A 17,497-nucleotide genomic window follows, 5' to 3' on the forward strand; every position below is an offset into this window, starting at 1 on the left:
TTTGGCTTACGATGGACAGGAAGAAAACTCAAATATTTGGGAGTCTATTTTGCCCCAACAGTGGAGGAAATGGTGCAATATAATGCAGAACATCTTGTTTCATCGGTGACACGGCTTACTACTCGCTGGTCTCCCCTCAAGCTTTCTTGGTGGGGTCGATTGGATACGATTAAGATGATGATTTCTCCAATCATAAATTACACCTTGAGCATGATTCCTGTCTATCTACCCAGATCTGTTTACAAATCAATTGAAACAATGCTGTCAAAATTTTTATGGAATAATTCGACACCCCGTATTAGCCTCCAGAAATTAAAAAGAGGAAAACTTGAGGGAGGTGTTCGTTTCCCAAGATTTTATGAATATCATACAGCTATGTTGTTGCGACAGGGTTCATTTTGGAAGCCTGACAGTTGTCAAACTAATATTCCATCTTGGTTACCGCTTGAAACTGATTGTATTGATGTTGATATTTTTTCCTCCACTTTCACCGAATCTGCTGCTTCCAATTACTCGGAACCGATCCAGTCCACTAAAACAGCTCTTCGCTATGCTGATCGCTTAATGAAAACGAATTGGGGTGATACATATTACATATACATTTGGAATAACGCTAAAATTAAAATACAAGGTAAACCTATTAATTGGTCCTCTTGGAGGAGATCTGGCATAGCCTTTTTGGCTCATCTTTATTGTGATAGTTCTTGGATCCCATTTGAAACTATATGCAAAACCTACAATTTACCTACATCTCAATACTTCAAATGGTTACAATTACGACATGCCATTAGGGCTGGCTATGATTTGGCAACTGTTAAACAAATTAAACCATCCGTCTGGACCCTGTATGACCTTGTGGCTTGTAAGCATAAAGGCCAATCTTCTACATGGTATTCATTGCTTATTATATAGCCACACCAAATTGATATTCAAATAGTTATACTGTCGGAAATCAAGTATAATACACTTTTTACTTTATGTAAACGGTAAAAGACCTCAGTGTTTCTCAAAACTGAGAAACTAACTATGCCAGTAAAAATACTGTCATAGAGAAATACATCCTTGGTCTTATATTCTACCGTTTATTTTTCTGATTTTACTATACTTTTTACCTATTTATTATCATTTTTTTAAAGATTTTATAGATTTCATAGAAAAGTGAGCACTTATCTTGTTTCTTTCCAACAGTGCAAAACCACCGCAGTAGTCATTCAAAAGTTCTAGTGCGGTAATAGTACATTAATCGTGAATAATTCCGCTTCAAACTGATTCACATAGAAATCCCAACAGGCCCTGTTTCGCCCTACGGCTGCATCAGGGGATTATCTAAAAAAAGGACAAAAAATATCCATTGGTTTACAGAAATATTTCATGCAAACCTAAAATGTAAGCATTACTTACTTTCAATTGCGAGCCACTGCTTCAATGATTTTCTCTCAGCGAAATGGCGGCTCGGCGTATTACTGGGGTTATAAAGGGAAACACCGGATAGCACCACACCAATCAATAACAAAGAAACATGGAGACATAACCAATCGGTATGACTTCCGGGTCTTCATGGACCCCAAGTGGCCCATTAGACCCAGCTCTAGGTCTATATAGAGACTTGGTGATGAAAGATATAGAGAGCATTGAATCTGAAAAGTTTTTTTGTTCATGGAACATTTCTAAACAAGAACGGGAGGCGATTGGTTCTTTACAATCTAATCAAGACATTATTATAAGACGAGCCGATAAAGGAGGAGCTATTGTGATTTTGGATCGTCAACAGTATATGGCAGAGATTTTACGTCAACTTACCAATACTTCAATTTATATTCCCCTTGATAAGGATCCTACTAACGCATTGAAGAAAGAACTAATGACTTTGATAGGGCAGGGATATCAACAGGGATTTATAACACAAAATGAATTGAATTTTTTGAACCCCCAATATCCGAATATACCGTTTTTCTATATTTTACCCAAAATCCATAAAAGTTTAACTAACCCTCCAGGCCGTCCAATTGTATCCTCCTGTGGTTCTTTGTTAGAACGAGTGAATGAATATTTAGATGTTTTCTTGAAACCTTTTGTTTCTTCAATCCAGTCCTATGTACAAGATACAACTCACTTTCTACGGATATTGTCTTCATTCCAACCTAAAAGAACTACAGTACTAGTCACTCTTGACGTGCAATCTTTATATACAAGTATCCCACAAGATCAGGCTCTAGTGATTATAGGAGATTTTTTGGATAAAAGAATGCGTCCCCATTTAGTGCCATCTGATTTTCTAGTCCAATTGTTGGCTATATCACTGAAGAAAAATTATTTTTTGTTCCAAGGAGTTTTTTTATCAACAGCTAAGTGGAACAGCTATGGGAGCTACTTGTGCACCGTCACTAGCCAATTTATTTATGGCGAGTTTTGAAGATCAATTTGTGTACACGTCTCAGTGGTTTCCAAAGATAGCTCTTTGGTGCCGCTACATTGACGATATTTTTCTTTTATGGGAGGATACAATTCCGAATCTATTGTTGTTTGTAGATTTTCTAAACTCCTGTTTACCTACAATCAAATCTGATGTGGCTTTTGACACGCTTAAAATCTCATTTTTGGATGTAGTTATTACATGTAATGAAGACCGTTTTGAGACATCAGTATATAGAAATATTACAGATAAAAATACTCTTCTGGATTTTTCCAGCTCTCATCCTACTCACCTGAAAGAAAGTCTTCCATATTCGCAATTTCTCCGATATCGGAGAATATGCTCCACAAAGGATGAATTTAAGAAACAAGCTAATATCCTGAGTGAGAAATTTCAGACCAGCGGATATCCACCTACATGTATAAAGAAAGCATACACTAGAGCTTTGTACAACCAGAGAGACTTACTCTTGGAGTATAAAGAACCTGAAGTTGAAGCTGAAAAGATGGTATGTGTGCTAAGGCACTCTCAACAATCTAGATTTTTTTCTAAAGTTATAAAAAAATACTGGAATTGTCTGTCTATACATCCATGTTTTCAGAACATTCAAATTACCACTGCGTACTCTAGGAATAAAAACCTGCAAGAGCTACTAAGTCCGACTAGTAAGGGATCTGTTGAAAATCAGATAAGTAGACGAGGCCAGGATGGGGAAGTAGGCCATTTGAAATGTGGGCATTGCTCAGTATGTGAGAACATGCAAGAAGGTTGATTCTTTATTAACCCGTATGACCAGAAAGAATATTTTTTGACATCTAGGACGTCCTGTGACAGTAGTGGGGTTATCTATGCCATTAGTTGTCCCTGTAATTTACTCTACATAGGGCAGACTTCTAGACAAATTAAAACTAGAATTATTGAACACAGGTCTTGTCTGACCCGTGGTAAAATCGAGGCACCGATGGTGCAGCACTGCTTAGACACCAATCATAAATTTTCTGAGATGCGCTGCTGGATTATAGAAAAGCTATATCCCTCAAATAAAGGGGATGATTTTAAAGCGTACCTCCGACAAAGAGAACAAAAATGGATATTTAGATTGAAAACATACATTCCATATGGTCTGAATGCCAGGATTAAGTGGCGCGCGTTTTTTTGAAAGAAACCCGGAAGTCATACCGATTGGTTATGTCTCCGTGTTTCTTTGTTATTGATTGGTGTGGTGCTATCCGGTGTTTCCCTTTATAACCCCAGTAATACGCCGAGCCGCCATTTCGCTGAGAGAAAATCATTGAAGCAGTGGCTCGCAATTGAAAGTAAGTAATGCTTACATTTTAGGTTTGCATGAAATATTTCTGTAAACCAATGGATATTTTTTGTCCTTTTTTTAGATAATCCCCTGATGCAGCCGTAGGGCGAAACAGGGCCTGTTGGGATTTCTATGTGAATCAGTTTGAAGCGGAATTATTCACGATTAATGTACTATTACCGCACTAGAACTTTTGAATGACTACTGCGGTGGTTTTGCACTGTTGGAAAGAAACAAGATAAGTGCTCACTTTTCTATGAAATCTATAAAATCTTTTAAAAAAATGATAATAAATAGGTAAAAAGTATAGTAAAATCAGAAAAATAAACGGTAGAATATAAGACCAAGGATGTATTTCTCTATGACAGTATTTTTACTGGCATAGTTTAGTTTCTCAGTTTTGAGAAACACTGAGGTCTTTTACCGTTTACATAAAGTAAAAAGTGTATTATACTTGATGTCCGACAGTATAACTATTTGAATATCAATTTGGTGTGGCTATATATTTGAAGATATTCAGCTTGTATTATATATATATTCATTGCTTATTGACATGAAATCAGATATATCATTAGGTTTATGGGAAGTGTGGGCACATGACACTGGTGTTAACTTGAAATCATCCCTTTGGTCTAAAATTTGGAAGGAGGTACATACTTCTTTACATTCCTCATCTATCAAACAATCTGTCTACTATTTGTTCCACAGAGCGTTTTGGACGCCATATAAATTATCAAAGCTTCCTAATTCTGAAGTTTCATGTTGCTGGTCTTGCAAAGATGATGTTGGTACACTGGACCATGTAATATTTCATTGCTTACCTATTAATATCTTCTGGTCACAAATTTGGAAGACCATCTCTAAAGTCCTTGGTATTCAGGAAGAAATTTATCTGGCTATCATTATTTATGGCAGGCATGGTTTAAAAACTATACTGGATGATGATGCAGCCAAATTATTGCATTGTTTACTAATGATTGCTCTGAAACTTGTTATTACCAACTGGAAACATGCTGATAATTTGTCCTATATTTCCTGGTGGAATTCTATTTGTTTATTTATGAGGTATGAAAGGTACTTTGCTGAGAAGCATGGTGCCCTTCACAAACATGATGCTGTCTGGCACTTATTGTCCTCTTACTGTGATTCTTTACCATGAATATTCGATGGATTATTCAATGTTAGTATTACTGTTTTATGAGTACTTTAGAGAAGTAGAAATGTACTAATGTCATCTGGTGCTCTAGACTGATGTTTTCTTACCCTGATTTGTTCCTTTTTCTTTTTTTTTTTCTTTATTGTCGTGTTATCGTATTATATGACTCTGCTATGTACTTCTTTCTTACTTATATATAAAATCAATAAAAAATATTGAACTTAAAAATAATTATTTCATTGCTATGAAAAACTCATTAATGCCTATAACAGACTTATCTTAGGCAGCAGGGAGGGACTCCGACGTGAATTCGCGTTTCGCTATTAGTTGTATCAAGGATAGTCCCCATAAAGATCAGAACACCACACTCTCCTTGCTGAGCTAATATAGTACTGAAATGATTTCTGACTGAGTACATTTAAGACAAATGAAGTTGCACCGAAATGTTATTTGAAAATTAACTACTTATTTATTCATATTTAATCAAAAGAAGTGACTTTATGAGTGTGGCTTAAGTTTTTGGACTGACTTGCTGATATTGCTTCACTCTTAAATTCGAAAGAGAATTTGTTCTAGCGAAGAGGGGTCAGTCTCACTTTAATTCTCTTTCGAATTAGTATATGTGAGTGATGATGTCATCACATCCCTCACAGCTGACTCGTTTGAGGCAGTTAAACAGAGAGCAGAACAAACTGCAAACTGGGTAAAAATTAGTGGTCAATGCGGATGGCGTTGATAAAGTTAGGTAAGCTATATATTATATATTATATATATTGAACATATCTATGTTAGTTTAGTATGATTTTAAGATTTTAGGATGTGTGCCCTAATAAAAGGCTGTGTTTCTTGTTAGGGGCCCAGCCTTGAGAAAGCATTTCATTGCGAAACATGTCGGCAAAATAAGTCCCTACAATCACCACAAACTAAAAGCTAAGTTCACTTTATAAGTATTCCTTAATTATTGAACACTTTTGAATAATGAAATGTTATAAAATCAAAAATCAAAAAAATTTTAGATTAATACATTAAATTGATCCAGGGAAGATTCTGCACATCAAGCTTAACGTTGCGATAAAGTTTGAATGTGGAGTGGTGCACCCGAGGATCAATATAGCATTCTAGTGAGCCAGATTTTGAGTTCGGACTTGGCTTTGTCATACTGTGCCAATTTATAATGACATTGGGTCTGCCTATTTAAGAAATATGAGAAAATACCTTATGGTTCCTAATGGAAAAGCAAGTGAGAGTTATTGGATCATTTTGTGTTAAATGATTCTTTATTTGTTTAAAATTATTTATAACCCGGTGAATGGCCTTGTCCCTGTACCCGTGGCAACCATTGATTTCTTTTCCCCGTTCCAGCGGGTTACCCGCAGCTACCCACAGCTAGCTGTGGGTAGCAGTCACTATGTCAACTAGCTTCAACTACCAGAGCCATTATTTCAAACAGATACCAAATTGTGACAAAGGAAGATACTGAAAAATACTGTTTTTAGAAAAAACTCAAGTCTACAAGGACAGGCTGCAGCATCTTGATCTCGCTCATTCTACATCTTGATCCTTCGTCTCTGCTTCTTCACACCCACCATTCAAAAACACACACACACACACCCCATTCATTCAGGCAGTGCACAGGCTCCCTCTGCTCTGCTCTCATTCATTCAGACAGGACATAGACAAAAACACAGCGAAGCAGCTCTAAATTTAATGTATACTCTATATTTGTAAAAGCCTATAAAATATCCTTTTTATGCATCACCTGGCTCTTGACTCATCTTACTTCCCGTTGTCTCTGAGGCCTGAACCAGGGACTCAAAATAGACTAGTCAATACAAAACACAAAATATTGTATTTTACCTTTCAAAACTCCAAGTGATACCCCTCTTTTTTAAATGTGTTAGCTTACCACCATGATCTAGATTCTATATATGGCACCTAAAAAAATCTTTTTTGTTTTTGGTTTTTAGACTGTGTACCACCTAGATGTGCATTGTCAGTACAAGCGGTATATCAGGTTTTAATACACATAAACATTTATGGACTAAATGCCATTATAAAATTAATCCTGGTCATTTTTTAAAGCACCTATGGCTTCTGTGTAGTGCCAAACCCATAAGTGCTTTGAACAGCTGCCAGCTTGATAATATGGAGAGCAGCAACCCATTTCAAATGCCGCCCCTTCCAAACTGATAAATTCTGGCCCTTTGGAAATGGGAGGAGAGGAGAATAACATAGAAACAAAACATTTCCTTGTTTGGCACCGCAAGCTCTGTTCAATACTGAGTAACTTAAATTTAGAATAAGGCTCATTAAATCATTGGTTTGCAACAGCCAAAATGCACGTTGTCTCCACACAATCAGCCTTTTTCACTTTCATCAAAAGTCTATTATTCGTGTTTGCAAAAAGGTACCCTCTGTACAATAACATAAACACAACAGTACAAATTCCATTAGTCCAACAAAGCAATAGCACTTTGTCAAATTTATGGATTTTCTATCAAAGGAAACATTTTAACCATTCTCCAGATGCATATCATTCACTCTTACATGTCATGATCAGACTTGCCCTCTCATTTAAAATTGCTGGCTTCCACAGATCCAGTTGGTGTTTATCATGGTCCCTCTTTCTAACCTGCCCCTTAATAACAAGCCATAGATTTTTCTTGGAAATATCAGTTTTGTGTAGTAATTGTTCTTGCAAGATCCTCTAGATAAGCTCAGTGTTCCATCCCATTCTCCTGTACATAAAAGTAAACAGCATAGTCCATAAGGCCTCTCCAGATCAGGACAGCTTGCAGGCCTTGTGCTGAATCTTGCACACATATTTACTTTGGCTGCTGTTATTCCAGGAGACAGCAGCACCAGGCCAGATTGACACGGCAGCATTGGCAATAGTCTTGATGCCTATCAGAAGTTGGCTCCAGAAGCAGTTGCCTATCTTGGCTATGCATAAATCAGAGCCTGAACCCAGCCAGTTACATATTTGCAAGAGAATGTTTCCCTGTTAGTATAGAGCACGCTTTCAATTTGTACCCTTCTAAACACATTTATAAAATTTGGAACGCTTCAGGGAACTGCAAGCATGCAGCTCAGAGGGAGAGTGTGGCACAGTAGTTAAAGCTACAGCCTCAGCACCCTAAGGTTGTGGGTTCAAGCCCACACTGTTCCTTGTGACCCTGGGCAAGTCACTTAATCTCCCCATTATCCCAAGTACATTAGATAGGTTGTGAGCTTGCCAGGATAGACAGGGAACAAGCTTGAGTACCTGAATAAATTCATATAAACCATTCTGAGCTCCCTGAGAAGAACAATATAGAAAATTGACTAAATAAATGTTGATTGAGCTGAAGATAAGCTCAAAATGGTAATTTCTATGCATTCATCCATTCCAAGTGTTTTTACATCTCATCTGTTACCATTTCATTTTATAATATGAATACGGTATCCTTCCTGAGAAAATCTCTGCAATAATTTTCATGCAATTGTGTGTTCCCTTAATCCACAACATTTTCTGAATCAGAAAGGTAAAACCCTGTAAAAAGTGTCACTTTTTCAATATCAGCAGGATAAAAACTGTAACTTGTTGATCCATCCTAATAACACATTTTCGCTACAGTCCATTCTCTTTTCCAGACTTGGATCTAAACTAGCTTAGCGATATTAAGCATTTCCCCAATAAGGCAACTTATCTCTCTCCCTCTGTAATGCTTTCAACCCAATGCACTTCTAAGGATATATTATTCCCAGTCCCCACCTTCACTGATCTCTGTGTCCAGCACATCCCCTTTCAGTTTTTATTCCTGAGTTCTTTTCTGTTCAAATATTTATTTATTTGTTAATTACATTTGTAAAACAGTCTAATGGACAGAGAAAGTGCATAAATAACAATTTTTTATTTATTTATAATTTTTCCAAATTACAGTTCACAAAAAACAGTAAAGAATAAAGATAACAAAATCATAAAGCATTCAAATAACAACTTTCCTCATATTATATCTTTCTAGCCCACTATAATGGAGAAATTACTGAACATTTTCATAATATTATAAAAAAAAATATTTAACCCAAATTATACTTGAGTTAAAATTTATTATGTGCTGTAATTACTTAACTCCCAGTAAAGATTACATAAATAACAAATTAAAGGGCCTTTTTCCTAAAGTGTGGTAAACTCTGGTCCAGATTTAACAGAGCACACTTTTTTAGTGCTTTTTCTTTTTCTATTATTTGCAGGCCATTTGCTAATGTTCCTATTTAACCCCCCACCCCCCAATAAATGGCATATAGCTGGCTAATTGCTAATATGCAGCTGGAAAAAGCCTGTTACCTCTGCTACTAATTTCTATAGTGCTACTAGACATACGCAGTGCTATACATCAAAACACAGAAGAGATAGTCCCTGCTCCAAAGAGCTTGCAATCTAGTCAAGACAGACAAACTAGACAAGAAGGTGCATGAGTACACTGTGCTCAGGTGGGGGAATGACAAAGCAAATGATAAGACAGATATTAGTGCTTAGCAGGTGGGTTGGAGTTTGGAATTGAAAGCAGCTTCCCACTCCAAGTCATTTTTTGTAGAGGTATAGAGCAAGTCTGCCCGATGGACTAGATTCAGTCACTGGCGCTCAAAAAATGGGACCAAAAAATGCATGGAACACTAGTCTATAAACAACACTCCAAATTGGGCACCTTTTATAGAATAGGGCTTAGATAACAATAATTTATTTCTATACCTTAGTACCATAAAATTCCATGTGGTTTACAAAAGAAAAAATAGTTACAATTTAGATGAAGTACTTTAGCTACCTAGATATCTGTGTACAAATGTGTTTTCAAATGTTTCCTAAATAATTGGTAAGTACTAGAAGTCACAATTAAAAGATTTTAAATCCTTATCCCAAGATGCTGCGTGATAAGACAGAAGACGATGATGGTATCTTTTCAATTTACACCAGCGGAATAATTTATTTTATTTTATAAGCAAGTAAATGTACACATCCTGGGGGGGGGTAAGGAAGGGAATGGAATTTTATGAATGGTTTCATGAAGGTTTGAGTTATTTGTATATTATCTGGGAGGGAGGGGGAAATTTCTTTGTTGCAGTAATATTTGAAAGTTAGCTGCCCTTATTAAACAATGTACATATATGTGATTCATTATGGCGCATTTGTAGTGTGAAAATCAATAAAGAATTAAAAAAAAAATTTATACCCATTAACAGATGGGAAAATGTATAATGCATGTGACTATCTAACATAGTTGACATTGGCAAGTGTGAACAGGTCCATGAGATAATTAGGTACGAGACCAAATAGGGCTGATTTCTACGCCAAACCTTGGACACAAGGATGTACATCAACTGGTGTATATCCTGATGTGTAATTTAGGCTCAGACCAGGTACAGTATTCAGTAATACTGCATGCATCTTTTGTAAACACCCTGACATGCCCATTCCACTCCCAGTGGCGTAGCAAGGGTGAGAGGTGCTTCTTCCCCACTCTTGTCTCCGCCACCACTCCTTTCCTGATCCTGCTTGCTGCACTTGCCCCCACCCCTTCCCTCTAGTTGAAATTGTTGCTCATGGCGGTCAACAACGTGCTCCTCGTGACCCCATTGGCTCGCCCTCTGACATCACTTCCTCTGTGAGGCATCAAGAAATGATGTCAGTGGAAGAGCCGACAGGGTAGAAAGGAGCACATTTTGACCGCCGCAAACAACTTCAACTAGAGGTATGGGAAAAGGGAAGGGGGCACGCGTGGGGGGGGGAATGAGAGGAGGCAGAAGAGCGGAGTGGAGGAGAGGTGCCAGCACCCTCACTAACATGGCGCCCAGGGCAGGCCACCCATCTCACTACGCCACTGGCCCCTCCCATTGCCATGCCCCCTTTTCACTTGTACACTACAAGATCTTTTTAGAATAGCGCAGGGCAAGATTCACATGCAAATCAAAAGTGTGGTTAAGTAGCACCAATCACTGATCGCTAGCATCCAACTGTCGGCACACATTGTCTCATTAGCCAATTTAGTTGCATGGAAATTTGTGTGCACTTTATAGAATCCAGGAGAATGAGTGTACTTCTATGGTGAGTTCTTCTACCATCTCAACACCATGCATAGACGTCAGAATGGGAGAGGCCACCGAGTCGGTTATGGCTCTTCTCCTCCACCTAACTCCTCCAAACTGCTGTAATTTTAAATTTGCGGACAGCTACCGCGTGGTGTCGCTGTAGAATGAAGACTTTCAGGGCAGACCTGCTCGTTGACACTGCACGGCGCCTACTGGGAAATTTTAAATTACAGCGACTGGGGGAAGGTAGGTGGAGGAGTCGTCATGCCGCAGGATCCTACTGGGGCTAGGGTTGAGCTTTTGCTCTCATCCAAAAAAACAAAAAAGCGTTCCGCTGCCAATGACACCAAGCAATACTGTCACTCTCCTCCTATTACCACATGTATCAAAGGCATCAAAAGGTTCTAGCAAGAGTCTTCCTTCAGCAACTGGATCTTATCACATCTGTGCCTGCAGATTTGTTGTAGGAATATCTGGTTGCTGTCTTGATTTTGATTTTAAACTTGTGATAGTGTCCAGTGGTATAGCGAGGGTGAGCGACGCCCTGGGCGGTGGCGCCTTTCTCCTGACCCCTCCCCCGCTGCACGAGCGCCCCTTCCCCATACCTTTTTATATTCGGCACGAGCAGCCACAAAGCCTCGGCGCCCTCTCTGATGTCACTTCCTGGGTACAGGTCCCGGAAGAAACATCAGAGAGAGCACCGAAGACGACATGAGCAGCAACTTCATGGCTGCTCGTGCCACAGTTAAAAAGCGAGGGGGAGGGGAGGGGAAGGAGCACGCGCCCCCCTTCCTACACCACTGATAGTATCTATCTGACATTTTTTATGGGATAAGTACCACATACAATAAACCATGATGACTGGCTATATGGAAAGGGGGCTTTTTTTTAAAACAAAGAGTAGGGCATAATTAAAAGTCACTCCGTTTTAATTTCTAAAATAACATGAAACAACAATAGAAATGAAATCTGTTTGGGAAAACCTGGGAATAAAGCCGTGGAATTGGCCAGTTAAAGTTTTGAGAACTTTGAGGTATGTTACATTTTTCCCACATGTTGCTTGCAAACTTTGATCACGCAATTACACCCTTGTTACATTTGTGGCCTCCATGCAAACAATAATTGGTGTAAGTCTGTGGAGGATAAATGTGCTGATGGAAATAGTGCCCAAACAAAATCTTAAACTCCTTTTGTTCATTTTGTCATTTTTTCAAGGACTTCAGATATGCCAATAGTTAGCCAAATGTTTTCTATGGCTACCAATATATTTGTGGCCATGGCTTCCTCACTAGCCCCTTTGCTACTTTTTTCGTATTTTTTCTATATTTTCTTTAAGCTTTAAAGTGCTCTGTGCTCTACCTATAACTTATCACTTATAAAAGTTAATTAACTTTAAACTTTTAGCGTTAAAACTTATCTTTTTTTCTTAGTATTGTTCTCTTGTCATTTCAACATGTTTCGCCCGTAGGCTGTTTCAAGAAAAGTCCCCTAGAAAAAATAAGAAAAAAAAGTAGCAATAGGGCTAGTAAGGACACCATGGCCACAAATATATTGGTAGTCATGGAAAACATTTGGCTAACCATTGGCATACCTGAAGCCCTTGAAAAAATGACAAAATGAACAAAAGGAATTTAAGATTTTGTTTGGATACCACATGTTTTGCATGAGAGATCATTTAACAGTATCTTACTACTGACTGCAGGATATACTGATGGAAATAGTGCAGCATTGTGTTTACTTTAGCTGTCACTGGTATGGGGTGGGGGTGGGGGGTTGCTTCTGCCCATACCCGCACAAATTGCAAGCTTATCTGCATGATTAATTTGAGTGCTTGTGGATATTTCCAAAAATGAACTATTCCATTAAAGAGAGAAAAGGAAGTATACAGAAATGAACTGACAATGAGCAAAAGCAGGATTACAAGAACTCCTGCCCCATTCAAAAATGAAAAAAGTTCAGAAATGCTTGTTCCACACCAAAGTCTTAGATTTCATTTAGACAGCTTGTACTTTTCCCTCCGCCTCCTCCTGCGCTATTTCATGGAGCTTGTTTCATTCCTGTGATATATGATACATGTTTGGAAAGACCCCATGCACATGAAAAGACCTGAGTTTCTGATTAACATGAGGTGAGGGCATTGGGAGTACTGTATATGGTGGGCTTGCTTTTGGCCTTGTTCCCTGATACTCTGGCCACCAAGTGGGAAGAGGCTGCCCTTTCTCATGGAAGACATTTCAGTGCAAAGGAGACTGTCCATTTACAACTAGACCCAGAAACTTTAATGACCCATTCAGTTTTCTTTACAGAAGTCACATAGAAAGAAAAGTTAGATAGATTATGAGCCCACCGGGACTGATAAGGAGAAATACTTGGGTACCTGAATGTAAACCACTTAGGCTATAATTAACGTGACCATACGTCCCGTTTTGAACGGGACCATCCTGTTTTTAGGTAGCCTGTCCCATTGTCCCCAAGCCAAAATGTCCCGTTTTCCGAAATGTCCCGCACGGGTCCCTAACACAACCCTCCATCGCCCGGCTTCCTACTGCCACTGATTTACTTTCGCATCTAGGTGCCCATTTGCCCGCTGAAGAACACAATCACACACCACATCTGTAGAAAGAAGACATTGGACGAATCCGAAGCTTTCTTTATTGCTTCCTATTTCCGCTTAATAATCACGCTTCCATTTTGCCCCTGGAGCGAGTCTCATGCGGAACGGGAGGGGGGGGTCCTGTCCCATTCCAAGAAAAAAATAAATGGTCACGTTAGCTATAAGTGGTCTATAAGTACCAAAATAAATAAAATAACAAATAAGAATGAGTACATTTACCCCTCATTCTGCACTCTAACCCCATCCATCTTATTAGAATGTTTATTTTCTTATTTTTCTCATCTATCTCTATTTTATTTTTTCATTACTCTACTAATTGTCATTTTTCTAGGTACTTTAGTTAGATTGTGAGCCTTCGGGACAGTAAGGGAATATCTAAGTACCCATTTTACTTATAATTTTAATGCACCCTATTGTCTATTTTTTCTGTAAACCGCTTAGAATCCTAACGGAGTTTAGCGGTATATAAGAAATAAATTACATTACATTACATTACATCCACTACTTTAAAATGTTTGGCATGCATCCTTCACATTCGGCATGTCTTTAGTACATTCACCACACCTATCCCCCATTCAGTGTACCTGGCTCATGTCAGCACCGAATATGCATCTTGTGTTTTCAGTTCAAATAAAAGAAATTCACTTGTGTGGAGAAAGGACTTTGTCATACAATAAGCTGTGCCAGGTTGTGACTATTCTGTTCCAGCTTTGTTTAAGTTTTGAAAGCACAAGCAGAACCCGGCTGTTCGCAGCGTATCTAATACTTGTTCTCATTGTTGGATGGGAACCTTGAATGCTGGATTGCTCTTTCTCACAGCTCCGAGCCAAAAGCTTTGCAACGCTAGCCCACAACGTCTCTCTACTGCCGAGCTAGCACATTCCAGAATGGAAATGTGATGAGAGCAGACTGCTGCCAGATCGCTTTCAATTAAATATGATTCGTCAGATACACCATAGCCAGCCAAAGGCATTACTACAACAAAGTGGAAGGACTCTGGTGGGCATATACCAGGAGCCACTCCCTGTTCTAAAAGGGCACATTTAAATAACAATCCTTTTGAAAAATTGCGTGCACCAGAAAAAACGTACTCAGGACTCATTCATTGTAGGGGGGCCACATGCATTGGAATGGGATGAGAATGTTTGTGTTCGATGTTCTGCAATCTCATTTCGGATGATGTCATAGAGGAGACTGACTTATTAAGGACTGGTTTGTTTTGTTGATTTTTGGAATGAAATGTCTCTAAAGGTTTGGTAATGACTCTTTCGAAGGCAGCTGCTAACCCAGAAAATTGCTTAATATCCCCCATGCCTGGCAGGAACACAGAATGTGTCAATGTGTTGATTATGTCAAGGAAGAAAAGGATGGGCAGAAGTAAGGAAAGATTGGTATGAGGAAAAATCATCAAATGAGTTGGTGGTCTTAATTCAGTTCTTAGCAAAGTGAGGATTATTTCATATATTTGTCTTTCTTCTACTTATGCCCCATCATAAATGTTCCCCAATTCTAAACAGTATAACTACTATTCATGTTGTTCTCACTGCAAGGTCTTCAGAAGTGCCAGTCGATAGTGAACAGAGATGGATCTTTACTATAAATACAATGACACCATTTGGCTTAAATCAGGAAATAGAATGGATGTCTTTGATCTGAGCCCTGATTCGCTGCAGTCACGTCATCACGTTATGACAATTCAAATGAGGGAGGTTTAAATAAAGATCAAAAAAGCCGTGGCCATCTTGATTAGAAGTCTGCATATCGGGATGGTTTTGAAAGCATTTCAAGGGGTAATTATTGTCCAATAAGCTCACTATGGATGATTCTTAGACCTTTTAATGTGATAGATAAAAGTTTTTATATTGAGTAGTATAAAATATGATTTTAATTTCAATTATGTTGCAGGGGACTATTTCTTGAAACCTCCTCAGGGCGAAACATGTCGGAGTGACATCGGAGTAGCCTTCCCGATATAAGCAAAACAAACGCTGAGATAATTTTTAAAAATTTTATTAGTATATTAAAATAAGTAAAATCACAAGATATTCATTTGCAATGATCACAGAGCACATAAAAAGTATAAAAATGAATAAATAAGAATAGAACAATGCAGATCTTATGAGAAGGCCAGTGCCATTAAAGTTGAATATTAGCCATTGAAAACACTTGGCTATTGACTGGCACTTCTGAAAACCTTGCAGTGAGAACAACATGAATAGTAGTTATACTGTTTAGAATTGTGGATTATATATCCGAGGAAACAGTATTTGCACAAACTTGGCTATTTGAGAATACTATCTTAAATGTTGACACTCTAGGTAACAGAAATACAGAGTAAAAATTAATAATTGTCATGAAATTACTTCAAAGCAGCTGTTGTAAACTTTGGTGTGGTAATAGAGAAATGTACTTTTAATTTTCATAGTCTATAGGTGAAAAGATGACTCACACTTTTTTTTTTTAGAATCCAGTATAAATAATAGCCAGGAGAATGTATAGAGATGTATTCAATGAACTGCAGGGACAAAAAAAATCCCTATCTATATTAACAGCCTCTTTAACAAAGACGCACTATCGGCTGCGCTGTGCTGCGCTAACAGCCCCGAAGCCCATAGAGATTTAAAGAGCTTCGGGGCTGTTGCCGCGCGGCAGCTGTTAGCGCAGCTGTGTAAAAGAGACCGTAAATGTACATATATGCATCCAACATTGATAGCAAAAAAAAGGGAAGGAAAAATCCTCAACTAGCTCTCAAACTGTCAGAGTCTATACAAGCAATTGCTTCATCACAAGCATAAAAAAACATTCCCAACAGATTGCAGACTTAACCCCCTCCCCCTCCGAAAAAAACATATCTTCAAAGAAGATTCTTGATCTCTAGAATGAATCCACATCCTTAATATATGGTCCTTGGACTGGGCCTGTATCAGATATTAAACTGATAAGAACAGCTACTAAACTTGATCTTAGCCAAAAGGCTGAAGCCCTTTTTAGGATTTTTTTATACTAGGCATATTGATCACTTGTGCAGCAAATTAATGGTTAACTTCTTTGTGGTATTCAGGGTCTTCAGTATGCCCTTATGCTTCATCAGAGAGCACTTGAATATATTGGGATTGAGTATTTGTGTTTCACTATCAGCTTCCCTAGGGAAAAATCATGTTATGTTCATCATGGCGGTTAATAATATACAGGGTATGACTGTGGCTTGGAATATGTTTAGCAATGCTCCTTGTTGCCAGGACAGGTTGAAGTCAGGCAGTGCAAAATAAAGTTGTATTAATAGAAGGAAAAATATTCTAAATTGATACACTGAGTAAAATGAATTTGTTGATCCTGAACTGGAATCCACAGTATGGGGTTTAATAATTATTTCTGGTCTCTGCTGAGTAGTGAACTGGGATTGAAACTGAATCCAGATCACTGAGAACAGGGTGGCCTTGTGAGCTGTAGCTCTTTCTGCACTTGCTGCTCCTTGGCCCATGATTTCAAAAATAATGAAGATTTCCATTTGATTGACATGGAAGGAATAGGAAGATAGAACGTCTCTACGTTCTGCTGTGCATTTTTTCCTTATACTGAAAGCCATTCCAAAACCATCAATCTCTCCCAATTAGCCTATTTCTGACAGGCCTGTTGAGGACAAGAACCACACCACTAGCTTACCTCAACCCCTTCTTGGCATCAATCAGGATGACTGCAACTTTCTTGGATTCTTGTACGTCTTCGATCTAGGAAAGATGTTATGTATAGTATTTTTAACTCATTTTTAATAATCATAATGCTTCTGGGCAGGTTGAACCCTTACAAATGAGAGCCAAAATAAGACACAACCAAATGAGTCTTGCCTTTATATTCTTTAATTATACAATTTCCCTTATATAGTATTTTTTATCATGTTGCCAAATTATTGAAAGTTACGTAACCACTAGAATGAAAGCC

At 38.3% G+C, this 17,497-nt stretch overlaps 1 pseudogene; it reads right to left on the reverse strand.

The window, feature by feature from the left end:
- Window positions 1-16,366: 16,366 nt before the first annotated feature.
- Window positions 16,367-16,543, reverse strand: LOC117347921 (annotated as a pseudogene).
- Window positions 16,544-17,497: the final 954 nt, after the last annotated feature.

The sequence above is a fragment of the Geotrypetes seraphini genome, chromosome 13, assembly GCF_902459505.1.
Source record: "Geotrypetes seraphini chromosome 13, aGeoSer1.1, whole genome shotgun sequence".
Taxonomy (NCBI): domain Eukaryota; kingdom Metazoa; phylum Chordata; class Amphibia; order Gymnophiona; family Dermophiidae; genus Geotrypetes; species Geotrypetes seraphini.